An 8,553-nucleotide genomic window follows, 5' to 3' on the forward strand; every position below is an offset into this window, starting at 1 on the left:
AATCACTGTGAGGCAAAGGAATCCCCTCCTTTGGTGGTTACCATCAATATTAGGGAAGACTCTGCCTTCATTGTTCCACCTTTCCCATATGCAAACACTGGAAGTGACTGATCCAGTAGAAGAGCAGCATTTCCTCTGGGAAATATATATCCTCCTCTGCCTGCTTCAGTCCTGGAGCACAAGGAGTAAAAGATCACCATAGTTTTTTTTTTTTTTTTTTTCCACTTTATATACCTTGTTCACAAATCAAGTCTCTGCATGATTACATTTCATAAATGGAAATGAACTGGGATTTTAACTTGACAAGATAATACGTGACCAAAGTGAAAAAAAAAAAGACAGAGAAATTGTACAAACACAGTTAATATCTGTGACCTTTGAAAAATTTAACCATTTTAATGTCATATAAGTTGAAAAAAATCAGTAGAACAGAAAGGAATTTATATATAAGAAACAGTATTACACAAAAGCATTATTTTTCAGTGTTGTAGTGTTGGCTTATTTACGTTAATAAATATTGAATCTCTCTAACATTCCAACTGTGGGAAAATTTTTATATTCTAAGGTATACCTTGAAAATGGTTCACTTCAAACTAATTTTCATGTTACAGTACTGGAATTACACTTCTATTTTAGTATCCTTACCCAGCTGTTTCTCCCCCTTTTTTTTCCTATAATAAAAGAAGAATATATTTCTACCCACCTATATGACATCTCCTTTTAAAGATCCTGCCATTACTGCTAACTCAATGTAATCAAAATTCAAAACCTAACCTTCTTATTGTTTCCACCTCCTGTCTTTTTGGAATGACTTTTCAGCCTACTATTTCATTTCTGCGAGTAGTATTGCAATTCCAGCATCGGTTCAAGGCATAAAGTCACTTTGACACTTGCATTTCTTTCCATTTTGATAGATAATATATCTCCAATATCCTTTTATGTCAGTGTCAAATATCTTCTGTGGTTAGACTTTTTTCAAAGTAACCATGGCTATAGCCATAATGAAATTCAAAAATGAAAGATTTATTCTTATTCATAGAAATCTTTCCTTGTAGTTGACCCAACTTTTAATAACAATGTTATCTCATTTAAAAATACCTTCCTGGTATTCAAGGCTTTCTACATCAGTGTTTTACGTCACTTAGTTCTCTCATTTTATTATGAAACTTTTTACACTCTAGAATGAGTTGTCGACAAACCCTTTGTTACACTTATCTAATTTCTAATATATATTATATATATGAATATGTGTAGGTTTTATATATATGTACATGTATCTATATAAATATAAATGTTTTCATTAGTTCATTTATTATTTTTCTCCCATTTCTTTCCATTCACGAAAGAATTTATTTATTTTTATTTCTGCTTTCTATTCTCGACCATGGCACATTCTCTGACATATGAATATTTACCATCTTTCAAAGTGAACAGAAATTTTAATGTCTTTGTTCAGTCTCATCAACTGCTTGAGTTTGTACCAACTCCTTAGAAACACGATACTAATTTGACATACACCCTGCTGTCATGTATATCTAAAAAGAACAAAAAAATTTTAAAAAAAAGAAACACAGTACTCACTTCTAAGAACAGAATATTTACAAACAATTTTAAACCATGCATAAAAGGAATGAAAAGGCAAAATACAGGAAAGAGTCACAACGGGAATAAAAATGGCAAGAAGAAGACAGAATTCCTGAAGTGGCAGGGAAAATGGAATGAGATTTGAACTGTTAAAAAGCCAGGGAAGTTGGAACCCAGAACTTGAATGAAGGTCTCAACCTCCAGCCCAGCTGGTTCTAGTATTATGCACACAGTGTACAGGGTGACGAGCTTAGTGCTGTGAGTTTGAAACAAAGAAAGGACATTAGATTTGGAGAATATCATGCTAAGTGAAATAAGCCAAGCCCAAAAAACCAAAGGCCAAATGTTTTCCCTGATAAGTGGATGATGATATATAATGGGAATAGGGGGTGGGGAAAAATGTTGGAATGAGACAGACACCATTACACTATGTACATGTATGATTACACAAATGGTATGAATCTACATCGTGTCCAACCATAGAAATGAAATGATGTACCCCATTTGTGTACAATGAGTCAAAATGCATTCTGTAAAAAAAATTAAAAGATAAATAAAAAAAATAAAAGAAAGGACATTGGACTTATTTACAATTGGACCAGCTGCCAGAGTCAGAGTAAAGATTGATAATTTGGTACTGCTAAAAGAAAAAAGGAGCAAAGAGACTTGTAGTTTGTTATCACCTCATGTAAGAAGAACCTGACGGAGAAAAGATGTGATATATAGAGTCACAAGACTAGCATCACAATGTAATATGCAGAAAAGAACCTTTGCAGTTCAAAGAAAGAGAATTTCTGACCAACACACTTGTCAAGCTCTAAATATACCAGGTAATTTCATACTGAATTGTGTTGCCTAGCTATTTGAAAATTTATTCTTGCATATCTCAGCAGAAAATGTCATATATAGTATTTTGATTGATCCCCTATAATTATCTATATTTATTAAAGTTTATAAAGTTATTTTTTCCAAAAATAACTGAACATTTCATATGCAGTTATTGATTGGAAAATGCTATTTAATGGCAGAGTACACTTTGGAATGCTATTTTGTAGGTGTTTATGTTCAGACATTCTCTAAGTTATCTGTTATCTAAATTTATGTAAACTTTGATTATCCTAATTATAGCAGATTAAATGATCATGAAGTTCTATTTTATTTGCAATTGTTATTGAATTTTAAAAGCAACCCCATATGTCTATCATCATCTAATTTCCTAACATTATTCTTGCTCTACCACCTAACTACACTCTGCAAAATTTCACATTATACATTAGCATATGTTTAGCATTTTTAAGCTTATCAGGAGTGTATACCCATAGAGTATATGTAGTTTAAGATGCAGTATTACATAATGTCAGGTAATAAAACTGTATTAATGCTTTAATGAATGCATTAAGTATCTTCGTTTGGCATTCTTGCTGTCACAAGGTCATTTAAGCATCCCCTAAGAAACCAGGTAAAATTGTCACTTTATTCTATCTCCTATGGCTAGTACAAATAAACAGTTCTAAATTTGTTAATTTTCCCCAAATCAAAGTGGATAAGCTGAGAATAATGATCATTTTATATAAAATCATATATACATAAGGAGAAGAGGAAAGTGATGAAAATAGAAAATCTAATGGATAACATAGGTAGGGTGCTACTTGGAACAGGTCAAAGTATAAAAAAGTGATTCTTTTAAGGCTTTTTAAAGGAGAATTTAGAAGAACAGATGCTAGTCTCCACCTCAACAGAAATGTCCCAAGCAAAAGTTTAAAGGTTATGGATTCTATTGGTTATAGACAGAAGAACAATAATTGTAGACTCAGGTGGTGTCTGTGAATGCAGTAGACATGATAAAACCCTCTTGAAGTCAGTCTACATCCTGAAAACAAAAACTCCACAACTACCACCAGACTATGTCCCATGGGAGCTTCAGGTGGTCTCATTCCCTAAGTGTATTTCCCACGGAATGGAATGGAAGGACTTCCTTCTAAGTTTATTTGCCAAAAACAAAAGATTTGATACATAAAATTCAGGTCCCTATTTAAAAAAAAATGTAATTCCCACCAGTAGACTAAAACCCCCCCTCAGGCTGTCGAAGTGTACAATTATCCTTTTAGAGTTTTAGCAGTCATTCTAAAAGTAACACTTCCAACATTCATTGTTTTTGCATAAACTTTTATTTGTTTCTCTTTGCCATATGGTAGAGTTATTTTTCAGTTACATTGCATTTACACATGGTCAAGATACTTATTTTGTTCATAGAATGTAAGCCAAGTGGACTTTTTCACTTTGGGGCAGAAACATTTAAATGTTCTCTTCTGCCATTAGATATGATTCATAACTTCCATTCCATCAACACCAAGATTATATAGGTGACATCAGAGAGAGACTGTGATAATCATGCACAGTTGATTCCCAACACAAATGCTAGTGGACAGACAGCGGGAGGTGGAAGTTAAACAATGCCTTATTACTAAATCTGTAGAGATTTTTAAAAAAATTTTAGCATAATGTAGTTATTCTTAATGATATCAAAATGGAAGTGACCAAGTCCTTTGAAGAAAATATCTAATAAAAAACAAGTATTAAGATAAATAAAGAAGAAAATAGATAAAGCAAAAAAATATTATAAAAGGTTCAAAAACAAAAACATCTGATAAGCAGTATCTCTTGAAAAATTGAGAATCAGAGAAGAAATATGCAAGACATTACAAAGTACAAGTTGAGGAAATTATTATGGACCAGGAAAAAATTAAAATTTTTCTTAAAATATAAAAGTAAAAACATAAATATCAATATTCTTCAACATCCTAATATAAATCACCGAATGAAACAAAAAAAAGAACCTGAAGAAGTAAAACAAACAAAAATTTACTAAGTTAAAATATGAAAATTTCTGTTTTGAGACCAAGTGAAAGTTTCAAAAGAAAAAAGTTCAAGAAAGGGAAAACATACATTGACAACATCATACCACTATACATTGCTGTAAAATTTTAAGAGGCAGGAGAAATTGGTTTAAAAAAGGATTAGGAATCAAAATGGTATAATATGTCTTAAACCAAAACTGGAACTTACATTGAAGAGAAGTAAACCTTTTTTGAGCGTGTGGTGAGGTACCAGGGATTGAACTCCAGAGGCGCTCAGCCATTGAGCAACATCACCAGCCCTATTTTGTATTTTATTTAGAGACAGGGTCTCACTGAGTTGCTTAGTTCCTTGCTTTTGCGGAGAATGGCTTTGAACTCCCTATTCTCCTGCCTCAGCCTCCCAAGCTGCCAGGATTACAGGCAAAAAATAAACCTTTACAACTCAGAGAGAATGTTATTTGCAACTAAGAATTACTTTTGTGGTAAATCTCCCACTCATGCAAAAGTGTCAAAAACATATTATCACTTGAGTTGCTCTAAGCAGATACTTCACCAACACTAGTGTGAACTCTCTGAAGAAACTTCCAAAGAATGTATTCCATCAAATTGAGGTAGAAAATACAGAAAGAGGAAGATAAGGAATCCTGTAATTGTAAATAAGTGACCTTTTGTAATTCAGAGACCAACAAAATTTCAGCATGATGGACAACTAAAATGCCAAGGGGGTTAACAGTTGACAACATGGGAGGCAAGAAATGTATTTTGAGGACAGAATTTTAAAAAGGAAGAAGGATGTAAGGGAAAGAGAGAAAAAAAAATTAGAAAGTTTAGTCTTTAATATCTATGACAATAATGACCAAATTTTCATCTCAGTCAGTGTTTGAAATTCATTCCCAAGAACATAAAATAAGCATCTGAAAGAAATGAGTCAATTATAATCTTTAATGATGACAACAAAAAATCAATAAAGATAATGTGATGATAGCATACACTGGGTTTCAGATTCAGAATATTTTCTAAGACTAAATAGTATAGTATATAGAATACGGATATTTAAAAATGATTAAATTTTATTGAGGAAATTAGGAAATATGGAAGCAAATATTAAGTCTGCAAGCAACAAGGGATTTAAGATATCTTAAATCTCATTGTTTTAACATTAATATATAAGATGTAAACATGCAAAGGAAAGCAAGAAAAGATAGTGAATTTAGAAGTATTGAAAGAAATAGTGTGAAAAGGAACTTAATGATTAGAAAGTTTTGACTGGAATCAGGATAAATTTACAATGATAAGAGATAAAAGAATGATTGATGGGCCTAATTTTAAGCCAAAAAGTATTCCTTATTCTTCTTATCGTGAATGTACATCCCTGAAACAAAGTAGTACATAATAACTAAAATAATTACTTGCTTTAATATATTATTGTATTTTTCTGAATATACTAATAAATGAATATATATTTATTATTATTTTCTTGAGAAGAATTTGTGAATGAATATGAATGAAATTTTAAAATCTCATTTTTCACAACTTCTTACATTTTTGTGCATCTAGTGACTCTTCATTGTGAACTCAACACAACACATCCCTCAAGGACCATTCAATTTTCAATATCCCTACAGGGTCAGCTGAGACTTTCAGATGTACTGAATTAAGTCCTGCTTCTTCTGCCCGATCATTATTTCTTCACTTCTCAACAAATGTTCGTCTTTCTTATATTAGAGTAGATGCTTCTTTGACAAATTTATATTTAGTAATGGACTCAAAAGTAGTCTGAGAAAGCATCCAATAAGATGGGATGTTTGTGCTGAGTCACTGTCCAATGACTGTGTAATGAGGGCCACATTTCTGGTTTGTCAAGCATGGATACTGCTTTTCCATGGCATGAGTTAGTAAAATATTTTTTTGAAGTGTGAACAGTGGTAAAATGTGATGATATGACAATAGAAAGAAATGCAATTTACTACATCGATTATCATTAGTGATGTATATGAAATAGTAATTATAAAGACAGCAATAATGAAAAGCTTTTGGAGAGGTCAAAGACAATAAAAGTCCAAAGAACTTTATTCATGAGTTTAAGTCTTTACATTATAAACAGCAAAGTTAACAACTTCTTAATGGATACTCATATACTATAGTAAGAGAATAAAGTTCAGGAATCATAAGAGTAACTAGGTTCCCCCCAAAATTTAAATTTTCAACCTAAAATTATGCATTATAGTTATGTCCAGGACTTATGTGAAAAAATAAGACCCTGTGATAAGAGATCGAGATGTGTGGTTAATACATGTAATATTCCTGAAACCCCAGATTTTCTTGAACTCCCTGTATCTAAAGAAATGGCTCACCACTTTTTGAAGTAAAGCAGGTCCTCCTTGATTGAAAAAAATGCAGAAGTCTTCACTCTGAGGGTCAAAATATGGTCTCCTCAAGACATGTTTCTATGTTTTGGACTATAAACCATATAATTAGGGTTAATTCAAAATGTAATCTGTCCAGTGCGATGAAAATTTTATTAAGGTCACAGGGGTCCTTAAGGGGATATAAATACTTAGAATTTATGAAATATACCATCCAGGAAGGTGCCTAGGATACAGACAATCATGGTGATGATATGTCTCTTAAAACCTGGGGAAATTTCAGTAAGATATAAGAAAAGATTTTGAATGTTTTCACCAAAAAAATTAATAATTTTTGAGAATATATCTATGTTTAACCATATTTAACCATTATAAAGCATATTCGTGTATCAAAACATCTCATAGTACCCCATAAAATTCTCCATTTTTATGTTTTATGGAACATTTAAAATTTTTAATTTTTAAAATCTTGGGGAAAGCAATGGTACACATTAAATAGAGCAAAAATGTGAAATTTTCCACTGCAAATATTAAAAATATGTATCAAAATTTTCAGAGAATAAGACATGCCAGCTGGGTTATACTATGTAAGTTTGAACCACTTACCAGTTGATTATGTCCTGCAGGAGGGTCTAGATGATATTCTAGTCACCAAACTAAGGAAATGTTGAGAAGTTCCCCAACATTATTTAGAAGTTCAGTGATCAATCTGCAACTGCATTAATTGCCTCTACTTTATATTCTGTAAATTACATATCAATATACTTATATCTATGCCTATCTCTATTCTCTTTAATCAAATTTATGTATATTCTATTTTCCCTTAATTAGAATTCTGCACTATATTTGTTCTGGATCCTACCCACTCCTGTTGACTAGACCTGAAACTCTTTGAGACACAGAATTAGGACAGAGCATTTCATGAATTTGCATGTTATCCTTGCACAGGGGCCATACTAATCTTCTCTGTATGGTTCCAATTTTAGTATATGTGCCGAAGGGAGCACAGGACTGCATTTCAGAAACTGACTTACTAATGGCAAAGAAGAGGAAGCACTACTTAACTCACAATCATCAAGGTAACTGTAGGTATCAATTGCATCTATGTATCTCCTCTCTCTTAATTTGTCCCTCCCTTTCTTTCTCAAAAAGGGTAGAGTGTTTGTACAATGGGGGTTACGTAATTACCATAGAACATTTATTTTAATACTGACATTGTTTAGAATTGCCATTGCATAGGTGGAAATACAAAGGAAGAAATCACATTTTGTAGTGTTGCTATCATGTTTTCTTTTTCCTATTTACTATTTGAAAAAGATCATTTTAACAGTCCATGGACCAGTTGTTCTCACAGTGTGGGTAGCCTCAGTATGACTTGCTAACTTTTTGGAAATGCAGACTGTTGAGGACTGCTCTAGAAATACAGAAGCATTCCAAGGATGGGGACTACAAATCTTGATTGATTGATAATGAATGTGTGTGTATTTAATAACTTAAAATTGTTTTTTTTAATTGGTACATGACAACTATGCACAATAGTGAGATTCATTTACTTGAATATAACAGAATTTGATCAATTTCATTCCCCAGCACTCTCCTTTCCCTCCTTTTCTCTGTGATTTCTCCACTCTACTCATCTCTCTTCTATTTTTATTATTTTAATTAGTACACTATGATAATATATAGAGATACATACATATGCTTGTACATTGTGTGTGTGAATAGGCTCATTTGGTAGCTGTTAT

At 32.1% G+C, this 8,553-nt stretch overlaps 1 non-coding gene across 1 annotated transcript; it reads right to left on the bottom strand.

Moving 5' to 3' along the window:
• Nucleotides 1-7,711: 7,711 nt before the first annotated feature.
• LOC124987805 (U6 spliceosomal RNA) lies at nt 7,712-7,815 on the bottom strand. Its single transcript, XR_007109314.1, has one exon. It is a non-coding gene; the product is annotated as a U6 spliceosomal RNA (small nuclear RNA).
• Nucleotides 7,816-8,553: the final 738 nt, after the last annotated feature.

This window comes from Sciurus carolinensis, chromosome 6 (assembly GCF_902686445.1).
Source record: "Sciurus carolinensis chromosome 6, mSciCar1.2, whole genome shotgun sequence".
Taxonomy (NCBI): Eukaryota; Metazoa; Chordata; class Mammalia; order Rodentia; family Sciuridae; genus Sciurus; species Sciurus carolinensis.